This window comes from Alligator mississippiensis, chromosome 4 (assembly GCF_030867095.1).
Source record: "Alligator mississippiensis isolate rAllMis1 chromosome 4, rAllMis1, whole genome shotgun sequence".
Taxonomy (NCBI): domain Eukaryota; kingdom Metazoa; phylum Chordata; order Crocodylia; family Alligatoridae; genus Alligator; species Alligator mississippiensis.
Window position 1 is genome coordinate 80,847,090 of NC_081827.1, and position 13,438 is coordinate 80,860,527.

At 43.9% G+C, this 13,438-nt stretch overlaps 1 long non-coding RNA gene across 1 annotated transcript in view; it reads left to right on the forward strand.

The window, feature by feature from the left end:
* LOC132249827 (uncharacterized) overlaps nucleotides 1–13,438 on the forward strand; it is a 71,876-nt gene that overhangs the window by 52,785 nt on the left and 5,653 nt on the right. The window contains exon 5 of the long non-coding RNA XR_009461333.1: nucleotides 1,296–1,417. This is a non-coding gene — a long non-coding RNA (uncharacterized LOC132249827). The remainder of the gene's footprint in view (nucleotides 1–1,295; nucleotides 1,418–13,438) is intronic.

The window sequence follows — 13,438 nt, forward strand, 5'->3', positions numbered from 1 at the left end:
CCAAAAGCATTGATGACCCTTAGTTTAGAGAAACCCATGTAAGTTAGCGGAAATCCACTTTGGGCTTTTTGCATGTCTGTACCTACCCACAAACTGACACCTTCCAGTCCTCCTTGAGTCAGGGGAAAAATCTATTGAGTGCTGCCAAAGGAGCAGAACAGGTATTAAGCTGTGAGTCTGAGAGTCCTTCATCCATGGAATCCCTTTCCCTGGCACAGACATTTCCCTATTTCCACTGACTCAGCTGTGCTGGCAGCCCCCGTTTTGGCTTCCTTCCCCCTTACCTAACTGCATTTGGGAAACAACACCAGATGCTCTGCCCTTCTGTGCAGTCACACCCTTCCACAGCCAAGCTCATGGGGTGAGTCCTAAGAGACTGCCAAACTATTATTTCTGGTCATCAACATAAGGATTTGGGGGGCCTAATTCTGCACACCTGACTCTTGCAAATAGCTATTACAGAACTCTTCATGTGAATAAGGCAAGCAGGATTCAGCTCTCACTGTGGGTAATGGAAAAAATGAATAAAAGATAGAATTGTAATAAAAGGTAGGAAGAAGGCCAAAGGAGACAGATTATAATAATGTAGAGTCTAAATTAAATATAAAAGTTTTACAAGAGCAATAGCTTTTTTAAAGAATTGAAGGCACAGCATTTCAGCATGAATTCCTTTTCACATTGGAGTTTAAGATTACAGTATAAAACATCTCCTCATAAAATATATATTGGGTACATGCATTCTGGAATACTTCTTGAGACTAGGCAATGGCAGACAGCACGCAGGAGCATAAACAGAAGGATGTTCAGAACTTAGCCTGCCTCTGATAAATGAAGTAATTTAATATCTATCTAGACACCTTACTCTTAATTCTGAAATTAAAAAGGTAGATGAGATGCATCTTGAATATTCAAGCATATTAAGGGAAAAAAAAAAGAAGTAGAGTGGAAAAAAGCTCATGCTCCAGTTCTAGATGGAGGATAGATGGTATGAAGATGCATTTTATTTGATTTTGATTTAATTAAAGCAGATAGACCAAACTGAGGAGAATCTGCTTCTGATAACCTTGAAAAAAGTTATTCTTTTTTTCTGATAAAATCTGCAATAGAAAGATATTGCACTGTACTGGGGCTTAGAAAGGTTGGGGTTCATTTCTAGCTATAGACCTCATCTCTCTGTGTTGCTCTTCCCACCTACCAAATAAAGATAATGCTGTTTTTATGTGCAATCACAGGCTTCATTTCTATCTTACCAGTTTTTCTATGTTTACCTAGGATGGTTTTGTTTTTGATTTTAGGGGTGAAACTGGAATTCTCTGTTTCCATGGAGATATGCAATAGAATGGAGCCTGAAGACACAACAGACACCCACCTTTCTGGATCCAGGATTCCTATTGGAGGAATAGTTTGTCTAACACAGGTTACAACCCCTAACTTCCAAAAACATATGAAACTTTCCTTAAAGGTTATTTATGTAGATTAACAAAGCCAGAAAAAATAAGTACCTATCAAGCTGTAGTGTTTTTTAACAATCAACTATTAAGACAAAAATAGTGGCAGCTAGCACAAATTTCAATCTGCAGTGGTTATAAAGAAAACGTAACACACATGCTCACCTAATTCTCAGTCTTGTTATCAGAGTGGGTAATTTTTTTTTACAGGTGTTGTGGTTAGAGGTTGTTGCTGGGGAGAGATTTAAAACTGGAAGTTGTACTTATGATTCTTACCCTGATTTATGGTTGCCCTTACCAGCCCATCATTGTCCCTACTGTCTCTTTTTTGAGAATACAAACGGGCCTTTAAGATGAACTGCAAAGAGAAAAAATTATAGAAAATTAGGGTTGGAAGGGACCATAGGAAGTCCATCTAGTCCAATGCCTTCCTCAAAGCAGGACCATCCCCACTAGATCATCCCAGCCAAGGCTTTGTCTAGCTGGGTCTTAAAAACCATCAAGGATGGAAATTCCTCAACTTTTCTGGGCAACCTGGTCCAGTGATTTATTACCCTGCTAGTGAGAGAGTTTTTTTCCTAATATCTAATCTAAACTTCCCTTGCTGCAATTTGAGACCATTGCTCCTTATTCTGTCATCTGCCACTACTGAGAACTGTCTAGCCAGAGCTGCCTTTGGGGAAAAGGTATCCTGGGTGAACTTGTATTTTGGTGCCCCCTCTCCCCTGCCATCTCCTCAAGATACTGGCACTGTTTAGTATGTGTGGTGTGTGTGGCAGGGATGGGATGTGTGTGTGGGCTGGGTATGGGTCTGTGTGTAGGGTGGGGATGTGGGGGATATGGCCAAGGATTGAATGGGGGGTTGCATGCATGAGGGGCACATGCACCAGCGGCTGTGGGTGCAGTGGCAGGGGACCCTGTGGGCTATCTGCTCATCCAAGATGCTGGCTTGCTGGGCAGCTGAGCCAGGGGGGAGCAGGGGCTCATCCCAGGGTATCAGGAAGGGCAGGTGAGTGGGCAGCAAGCAGGGCTGCCTACACAAGAAGACCAGTCTCAGTGGCAGGGTGGCACTGACTAGCTGCCTATGCCTTCACCCTCAGCAGTGGTGGTGATGGCTGGAGGGTACTACAGCTTAGCCTCCAGCCCCAGCAGCTTGTTGCCTAAGCTGGGGCCACCTAGCCATGCCATCTTCACTCTGTGCACTGGTGCCTTGCCCTTGGCCTGGCCCTCAGTGCCCTCCTCCTGACTGGGTATATTGTCTGGCAGTGCCCACCACCACTGCTGCCCAGAGGCTTTTTATCCTGCTGTCCTGGCCGGCTGGCTCCAATGAACTCCAGGCACAGCCAGAAGTGGGGGAGGGGGAGAAGTGAGTCCCGCTGTCCTGTCCCTGGGATTATTTCCCACTGAAGTCCTCCAATAGCTCACCCCAAGCACGAGAGACAGGGCAGGGTGTTTGTGCATGTGTGTGGAGTGCACCCCTGCCCACAGCACATTGGACAGTGGACAGTCGCTCACACTGCTCACACCCTAAGGCTGGCACTGAGTTTAGCTCCATCCTCTTTGGAACCACCCTTCAGGTAGTGGAAGGCTGCTATTAAATCCCCTGTCAGTCTTCTCTTCTCCAGACCATTTTAACCAGCTTTCACTTGATTTGTTTCCTTTCCTCAAGCTAATAAATAGAGCTACAACTGTTCAGATTTGTGCTTTCAAGTGAGACTGTGGGTAGAAATTGCATTTGGAAAGCATAAATCATCTTCAGACCCTGTGTATGTTAATCACACAGGTCAGCCCCATAAACACAGTTACCCTATCTAGGATTTTATGCTACTTTCCATTATTCTTATCTGATTATTTTCCAAATACAATTGTTAGGGAATGCAGGGTCCTTACTGGATTGCATGAAGTCCAATGAACTCCAGGGGCAGTCCCAGCCAGCACCAGGCTTCATGTGCAGACTTCCCCATGAAGCCTGGGGCTGTCCAGGAACTGTCCTGGTCTGGGGCAGGTCTCAACTAGCTCCAGGATGGGCAGGGAACTCTCCCCATGAAGGAAGATCCCAGCCCCTACTCTGTGATTGTGGAGTGAGGGCTGGGAGCTTCCTGCTGCCGGGGCAGAGGGACAATATCCCCACCTGGGCTCTGGTGGTAGAGCCCACCCCAGCAGCAGGCAGATCCTGGGGGCATGGAGCAATGTCCTGCTTCCTGCTTCCCAGTTGACAGGGAGCAGATTTGCTCCCAGTCGGCTGTCTGCATGTGCCTTACTGAACAGGAATTACTTGGCAGTTAATTTGCAGGTAGCAAATTAACTGCTGAGTAGAACAAATTACTGCACAGGTGATGGCCTGTTTTGGGGCCATAAGAATTGCCTCCTTAAGGAAACTCCACCATTCCTGAACTACCAAGTCATCTGGTTGCTGGTTGCATAGTGCTTCTCCACCTAGCCTCTTGAGTTTGGCAAAATCTGCCGCCTTGAAGTGCAGGATTTCCATTCTGCTGTATGATTTCCCAGTCTTATGGTGGATGGTGAACCTAACCAGGTCATGATCGCTGTCTCCCAGAGTACCACCAATTCTTAGGTTACCTACCATCAGCAGTTAATGATGATGATGATGTCATCACCTTTGACCAGCACTAGATCCTGCATGGCCTTACCCCTGGCATCCCCTTCCACAACCTGCATCAGAAACAGGTTGTCTACTGTTGCCAAGAAGTTGGCCGACCTGCTGGAAGTGGCTGAGCGATCCTCCTAACAGATGTCAGGGTAATAAGTCAATCATGCCTCTAGTGTTAGTTGCCTGAGTCAGTCCTCTGGAGAATGCCTAATCACTCTCCTCTTCTTGGGAGGGAGACCTGTAGTAGACTCCCACCATCAGGTCTCCCTCTCCTGATCTCCCTTGTATCCTGACCCAGAGGGTCTCAAGGGACCCTTTCCTATTGTCAAATGTGACCTGTAGGGAAAGGTACTGCTCTTTCACATAGAGGGCCATACCTCCTCCCTTCTTCCCAACCCAATCCTTCCTGTAAAGCCTATAGCCCTCAATAGTCACTATCCAATTGTATGTGTCATCCTACCAGGTCTCCATTAACCCAACCAGATTGAAATCCTCATCAACCAGGAGGAGTGCCACTTCCTCCTGTTTGTTTCCCATGCTTCTGGCATTCCCATAAAGAAATCTGAGCTCTCCCCCTAGTTGCCTCAGGTTTTCTGACATGCCACCTGTGTTGCAAGATGTCATTACCAATCTGGTTGCCCATTTCTTGAATACCCTCCCATGTGTTGTTGTGGCTAGTGGCTTTGTGTACCACAGTAGAATCTTCTCCCCAGCCCCCAAACTTGTCTAGTTTAAATCTCTCCCCAACAAGTTGGTAACTCTTGTAGCAAAGAGCTTCTTTCCTATGTTTGTGAAATGAATACCATCCCCTGCATGTAGACCACCCCTGTTGTAGAATTGTGTGCCACGGTCAAGGTACCCAAAGCCCACATGGTGACACTAGCTCCTAAGCCTTTGGTTGACCCCCTCAATGCACTTCTCCAACTGACAGCCATGGCTTCTGACCGGGAGGATTAAGGAGAAGACTACTTGTGCTTCTAGGCCCTTGAATGTCACCTCCATGTTCTTGTAGTCTCTCATGATCCTCCCAGGGCTGCTTCTTGCTGTGTCATTGGTGTCCACATAGACAAGGAGCATGGGGTAGTGGTCAGTAGGGTGGACCAGTTTAGGAATTCTCTCCATAACATCTCTGATCCTGGCTCCTGGAAGGCAGCAAACCTCTCGTGCAAGGGGGTCTGGATGGCAGATGGCTCCTTACATGCCCCGCAGCAGGGAGTCTCCCACAACTGCCACCCTACATTGCCTCCCTGATGGGTTTGGCTGATCCTGCACAGATGCAACATCGGTTGATGGTGGGAGGTTGCATAACTGTTGTGGAGGGTTATTGGTGGGGCAGCTGAGGCATGTCATGGCTTTAGTCCTGACATGACCATTTTCCACTCACCATTGGTTGGGGCATCATGGTCAGGTTTGCTCTTCTGCCCGGTCTCCATGGCATCCTTCTCTAGATGCAAGGCCTAGCAGTAGGCATCAATCTGCATGGTCTCTGATGATCTGCAGCCTGTCCACCTCCTCCTGTAATTTCCTCACTCGGCCCTCCAGAGTGTCCAGCAGTGAGCACATCCCACAAGTGAGAGTGCTCATGCCCCTGGGCTCAGCAACCAGCAAGCATGCCAGGCAGCCATGCAGCCTGGAGTTAAGGGCTCCATTTGTGTGGAGTCCAGGACCATAGGCTCCATCTGGGTGAAGGCCTCTGAGGTACCAGAGTGGGTGGTCCATCCAGACCTGGAAACCTAGGGGTGTGGTGCATACCCATATTGCAGGGTGACCCTGGTTGGGTGGCTGCGTACATGTTTGTATGGGTAGGAGACCAGGTGGGTATTAAAGTCCCCATGTGGTCCTCTCCAGCTGCTGCCACTGCTGTGGCTTAGCAGGTAGGCTGGAGCAGCTGCCTGTAGGGGGATCCCCTAGCTTCCTGGGTTCTCAAGCAGCTGGGGAATTCCCAGGGTCCGTTGGACTCTCCCTGGATGGGGGGAGGGTAGTTCTCTTGTCCCTTTATCTGATGTTCATCTTGGTGGGGGGGGGGGGAGGGCTTTCCTTAGTGTGAAGGGCTACGGTTCTCTGGAGGGTGCCCTGCCATGTGTGGGGCAACTGGGGGCAACTCAAGATTGAGAGTGCTGGCCAGCAGCCCTCCCATGCACACTCCCATGTGAACTCATGCACTAACTCACGCACCAGGCCAGCGCATACCTATTTGTGCACTCTGTTTGCATGGCTCCCTGTGGGGCTGGGCCAAATAGGAGCTGGGTGGGAGCATCACCCCACTCAGGTCCTCTCAGTTGCTTCCCTCACCTAACTGGCTTCCACCCACCATGGGCCCCACCTACCTCCTGGCTACATTGGGGGTCAGGTTTGGGGTCTGTCAGGTGTCCCACTGGGGATCCTGGTGGTCCAGGACTCACAGGGGTGCAACAACCTTCTGCCAGTGACTCTTGCACTGGAGCCAGACCAAACTGCAGCTTTTGCACTTAGTGGGCCCTTTTAAATTCTGTGCATGTGCAGTGGGCCTGCTGCCAGTACCATGCTGCTCTCAGGGGCTGGGGGTCATTGCCCTGCTGGAGAAAAGGGCAGGTAAGTTGCGCCCTCCCCCCCCATCTCATGCCAGATGGCACCAGTAACATGGCTCCCTGGGTGGTCTGGGCCAAGTAGGAACCAGGGAGGGGGAGTGACTTTTCACAGCCCCTTTCAGCTGCCTCCCTCACTTAACTAGCTCCCACCCACTGTGGGCACCACCTACTTCCTGGCTATGCTGGGGGCCAGGATCGGGGTCTTCCAGGTGTCCTGCTGGAGGTCCTGGGGGTCCAGGGCTTACTGGGGAGTGATGGGCTTCCTCCCGTGCATCTCATGCCAGAGCTGGACCGAACCTGCAAGGGCAGCACCTGCATTGTGGTGTATAATTTAGTCCCAAAGCAGAAAAGTTATTAAGCATGCATACACATAACTTTAAGCATGTGAGTAGTGCTGTTTGAATCCATAAGACCACTCTCAGGATTAAAGTTAGCTATATACTTAAGTGCTTTGAGCAGTCTTTGGCATCTCATCATATCAATATCTACATTAACGGAAATAGATATTTAAATTACTGTTAAAATTCAGCACTCTAATTTGATTTAACTTCCAGTGGTAAGTAGCTCTTAGTGTAACTCTACTAATTTCCTAAATTTCTAATGGATGTACCTGTATGCAGATAAATTCAGAATCAGGCCCAGAAATTGTTGAAATTATCTGCTAGCGAGCATTCATTTAGTACACAATAAACCTAGCTGAATCTAAACAAAATGAAAACTGTATTTGGAAATCTGAATTTGATAAATTCCCATGTCTGGATAAAGGAAATGACGGGAAATGATGTTTCTATCAAATCAAGACAATTTATTGTATAAAATGATCCTGAAAAACAAATCAACTTAGTTGAAAGAAAATTTACACTATTTTAGCCTCGTACAAGTCTGGAGTTTGCAATTCTACATTATTAGTGATGTCAACTTTTTCAGAATACCAAACATTACATTGAAATACTTATTTAATCTTTTTTGCTGTTTGTGTCTGCCTCATCCCATAACATCAACTGACAATCACAGTGTAAAGATGTTCAGTTTTTACAGTGTCCTTTATGCCATTCATTTTTGTCCTCTGCTGATATTATTCTTTTTTAAACTTATGATTTTATATGGATATGTTTTCACTAAGTACATTTTAACCAGCTTTCTGTTATAAAAGCAATTCAATGAGTTACTTAAATGAAATGTTTCATTCAGAGCTTTCATTTTCTTAAAATCAATCAATTCATAAACTGATTTACATTTGAAAACAACCCAAGCTACCTTTGTTTTATAATGTTAACTTTTAACAGTGATATGGGCTCAGTTCCTGGGAATTTTAGTTCCTGTATTCCATTTTCAGAACAGGCAAAAATATGATTCAATTTTAGACTTATGTCTTTTCCTGGGTGACTTATTTGTTGTCAAATTATACAACAGATTAATTATTTTTTTAATGTTTCTGAATTATTTAAGAACTAGTCTTGATTTCTGAAAATATGCCATTGTTCACCAAATAGTTTATGCAAATCATTTTAAGCTTTTTGTTTGTTTATTTGTTTGATTTTTACCAGGTGTTCATAGTGTTAATCAGCTTTTATATCTGGTATGATTAGTCATTTTGATCACATGATGCTTCTACTTCCTAACAGATAGCTCAGTCTTTAAAGAAGCCCGAAAGAATATTTACTGATATTTACATGGTTATGGCAAAAATAGTCCAGGGTCACATTGGTCTAATCCATTCACTGGCTGAAAGCGAAGCTGTACATCCTGTGGTTAGAATGATTACCTACTGGTGTGTGAGAGTTATGCTCAGATCTCTGCTGCAGATCAAGCAGGGTGGAAATTTGAGACCAGGTCTCCAGCCTCCCAGATGGCTGTCTTAACAATGGCACCTCTGGATAGAATGACTTACATACAAAAATAGCTCATATCTAGCTCCTTTTTTATACAAATCTTACACTTAGATCCCCAGTTAGAGATCTAACTAGGGATCATCTGGGAGTGGGGAATGGGTCACAGATCTAAAAATAGACCCTGGTTGGGGTGGGGAGCCCCCCCAATCCCACCAACCACCCCTACAGGACCCCACCAAACCTTTCCCCCTGCCTGTGGAGCCACTAGTCATCTGATCCCACCAACACCCCACCCTCCCCAGATAGAGCTGTTAGTCCCCTGTGATCTACTTACCTCTCCCCCCCATCGTGACTTATTTTGATCAAGCTCCTGGCACCAGCAAATGCCTGTGAAATTGGCACTTGGAGTTGTTTGTGAGATTGGGAGCAGTATGGTGGGATCAGAGTGGGGGAAGGGTTGGCAGCATTAGAAAGACTGTCTGGGGCCCTTCAGCCCTCTTTGGACCCCACCAATCCACATGCAGACTCTGATAGTTTCCCTCCAACCCTGCCAAACCACCCCATATCCCACCAGCACTTCCTAGACCCCACCAACCCTCCTCCATGGACCCTGCTAGCCATCCATTCCCCCCAAAACCCTATGCAGACCATGCTAGCCCCAATCCCACCTTCCCTCCCCTACCTTGACTTACCTTAGATCTGGCCCCTGGCACCCGTCTAGTCACTGAGTTAGACTGGGTAGCCATTTTTTACCTGGTCTAACCTCCTTACTTCTGAGTGTAATTTCTGTCTGCACTCTGAAACTCAGGACTCCCCCTTCCCAAATGAGTGTACTAACTGGTAGGCTAGAGAATCAAGTTCACTTTTGGTTCCTGTTTCTGGCTCAAAGAACATCGAATTATATTTTGTTATTGGCATAGCTTCAACAGATGATGGGGAAGTGCTCTCCATAAAAATCATCTTTAGCTTGATGATTAGGACACTGTACAGGAGTGTGGAAGTGAATATGTGAATCCCCTCAGGTCAAGGAGAGAATAGTGTCTTATGAGTGAGTGCTTTGCCCACTGCCCTATTGCATTAAATGAGATAGCACCCGCTTGTGCTCTGGCTGTTTTTGAAAGGAAAAGTAACTTTTGCTCAGTTTTTTAAAGGAAGGACTTCACTTCCTAATAGAGCACTCCAAGCTGCAAATCCTGAGTGAACTTAACCATCTACCTGAAGTCTTGCATAAAGCACCTGAGTCTTAGAAAGGGGAAGAAAAAGAGACAAAAACGTGTCCTCAGGATTTCTTCATTGGCTAGCTCTGGATAGCTTTTTTCTCAGTACATTTATTATTTTGGATCCCTTTCTGAGTCTCCTAACTCTCCTCATGTAGTGTATGATTAGCCTAGATATAGAACAAAAAAGGACTAGCGACCTAAATGTTGCAATACTCTATGTTGTGCTACCCAATTTAATTTTTTAATTCTGCCTTTAGAAAACTTCTACACCTGGTGAATTAATCTGATTACAGTACCATGATAATGCAGCTATACTTTTTCCAGATCCAAGTGAATCTCTACATGACATTATGCTGTGCTATATGGACATACCCATTAGTACCAAATGGCAGATTAACATCCTACTGTTAATCAGATGTGCCATTTATCTCTAATGAAGTTAATTTACTTCCAGATAGGCTTAATAGCTTGTACATGTCATGTTTTAAAGCAGTTCTTGAAATTAAGCCTTGTCAAGCACAAGATATTAGAGATTCTGCAGTTTTTATGTAGGCACATTTCCAATTGAAGTCAATGGATGACTTATGCAGCAGATGACTCAGGCATGAGTCGTATTCCTTGCTCAGAGACTGGGATTGAAAAGAAAATATTATTATATTCTTATATATCAGTAAAAGGTTGGGCTTTAATTTCTGTGTCCAGATAGCACATTAAGTGATAGCATAATTACTGTAGATTGTAATCTAAAAAGCCTCTTCATTTGTATATGTAGCAATGATTACTTTGGCTGTGTGCGCTGCTGTCCTTGAACTGTAGGGCTGGTGTTAGGGCAATGCAATACAGGCAAATACAAAAGCCCTGGCAAATTGCATGTCTCCCTGTTACATTAGTTAGTGTTAATATGTTTGTCTAGTAAAGAGCAGGGACACAAATCTGAGTTCTGCATGGGGTACCCAAGAGTAAATCCTATTGTTGTTCAGCAGAATGGTAGCCTCAGGATGTCTCAAGGAACAAGAAAAGATGCCTTTTCTTTTTTGCTCTTGCTTCTTTCAAGTTCTTGGTAGATTCTCAGCCAAATTCAGCTGTTTGGGACTGCACCGAACTCAATACTACCTACTTTTTAAACACAGTCATCTTCTATTTGGAAACCAGGAAACCCTGCTACCTATACACTTTTCTTTTGACTTCATGGAATTGCCAGTTAATTTGAACCTCAGCCTTCTTTTTCACAGTCATTTACTCTGCATTACCTCAGCCGAGAACTTTACTGCACCAGTCATTTAACAATGTCCTGAATACCTTGCATCAATGTCTACTTTTAATGTCACCATTTATAAAAGATAGCACTGGACTCTAAAAATGCATTTAATATAGCTTAAATTCTACTTGAACACCGAGGGGTGAAGTTAATGGTGCCAGTATACTGCTTAAGAAGTATTTCATGGAGTCCTTTATGTACCTCAGTACATAAGGTTTCCCACAATAGCTTATCTACCTTCTGGACCCTCTACACTCCATTTGCTTGTCTGCCTTACCCTGTGGAAAGGGAGGCAGAATCAGATGGCAAAGAAGTCAGGCTTTTCTCTGGAAAATGTTGCACCTTATAAAGCAGACTGCTTTACATTCATCCTTCCTTGTAGAAACATCCCCCTAGGAACAGATTGTATCATGATCTGCAGTACTATATCACATCCATACATCGGGTTAATGCTACAATTTAAGTCTAGCCCACAAAAGCTAAACATCTGTAATTTAGAGGGACAATGTCAAGATGGGGTGAACCACAACAGTGACCTTTGCCTGGATAATCTTCTTAGATCTGTTTGCAAAATCCGTGTAATTTTAAAAATATGTTGTTTTCTCAAAACAAATGCTTTTAGAGGATTTTTGTTTGTTTTGTTTTTTTCTTTCTGAGAAAAAAATATGGCAGCAGCCCAGAACAACATGGGAAAATGAAGGTAAACAAATGGCCATGGGTAAATAAGATGGAGAGGCACATATTTTGGTAATAAAATAGATTTTTGATTCCAGCTTTAGAGGGATTTTCATAAACAATCAAAACGAGGACTTGGATTATTAAAAAAGTAATTTCTTTATCTGTCTAATAGTCTGAGTAATACCGTTCCAAATAGTTTTAGGAATACAATTCAGTATAGCAGCTCGTAACACAATCAAAACAGAACGAGAAATAATTTGTGGTATCAATTCTTTACTTAAAACTATTTTCTGAATATCTAATCACAAGGAGGCAGATAGTACTTTTAGGCATAACTCTGAGCAAGACCCAGAGTGGACATCTCATAAGGTAATGTTGGAGGTCCCGCTGGGAGGGTCAAAGTGCCTCTTGTGACTCCTAGGAGGACTAATTTGTGCTACTTCTTAAACAGGCACAGCTGCCATTGGATGACATTTTCTATTAATATTAACTCCTCCCTCCCCCCCCCCCCCCGCCCCAAAATACACAGGTTTGGGTCTACTAAAATATTTTTAAAAATGAACTTATTTTCTCTGGGTGGGGAGAGAAATCTTTTCAATTCTGTTCTCTCCCCGCCCTCCCCAAAAAACAAACAAACAAAAAACAACCCAAAACAAAATCAAAGTATTATCTTTAGGTACTTATGAAGCAAATCATTTTGATTGTTTCATTTGAAATCATGGTTTATTTTGAAGTATGCAATAATTGTATTAAAGCAGAAGGAGTTACAAACCTAATTCATTCAAATATTTTGTTTTTGGTCCTGGGAAATTATTTAATATGTGACTTAAACACACTAAATCTTTAAAATGTCCATTCTTTCCAGAATAACATTGATGACAAACATATGCTTACCAGCTATCCTGATACAAGCTGTAAGAAAGCAACAAGTAAATGAACAAATTCTAACAAGGAAACTTAAAAGATGTCTTAGCGATAATTTTTTATATATATATTTGATTTTACAGAGGTTTCACATATAAAATCCTTCATTTGTAAGAGAAAATAAAAACTTGTTTAGTGTACAATGCTGCATCTATTGACGCCCATGGAGATATTTCTACTGGCTTCAAACAAAGCAGTAGCAAGGCCTTAGTTATTACAAATACTTTACAGTTTTTTCAGGCTATGTGATGTGGTGGGATGTATTAGCGTGTTTGTTGAAATGCTGCTCTGGATTATTGCAGAAGCAACAAATGTCTTTGATTTCTTTTGTTTTTTTGTACAGAAGAATGCATGGAAAGGGTGGGATCTAAATTCCATGAGAAAGCTAAACTTCAATTTAAAAAATGTGGGAAGTTATAGTTAAAAGCAATCTTTCATCAAAGTATATTTCTGTGCTTTTCCTTCCCCATAAGAAATAATTTTGATTGTGTGAAAAATATAAAGCATGGATAAGAGCTACTGTATGGGTTTCTGCTTATGTTCTAAGAGCGTGGCATCCTGTGGGTGTTTCCATTTTCATCTTCCTAAATGAAAAAAGCATTTTTAGCACACAGTACTTGCATACCACAATGGGGAAATCTAGAGAAACAATGGTCAGTATGCCATTATGTCAGTATGCACCAGGGATCAATATGCCAATCCAGGGCTGCTCTTGTCCAGCAAAATGTGCTGTGGAGGGGCTGGCTGGGGCACAGGGGTACTTCAGTGCAGGGCTAGGTGGCAGAGAACCCCTGAACTGAAGCACTCTCATGCCCCAGCCAGCTGGGTTAGCCTCTCCATGTGGACTGGTCCACACTAAAAATACAAGTACTAATCTGCTGCAGAGTTCATTAGTTTACT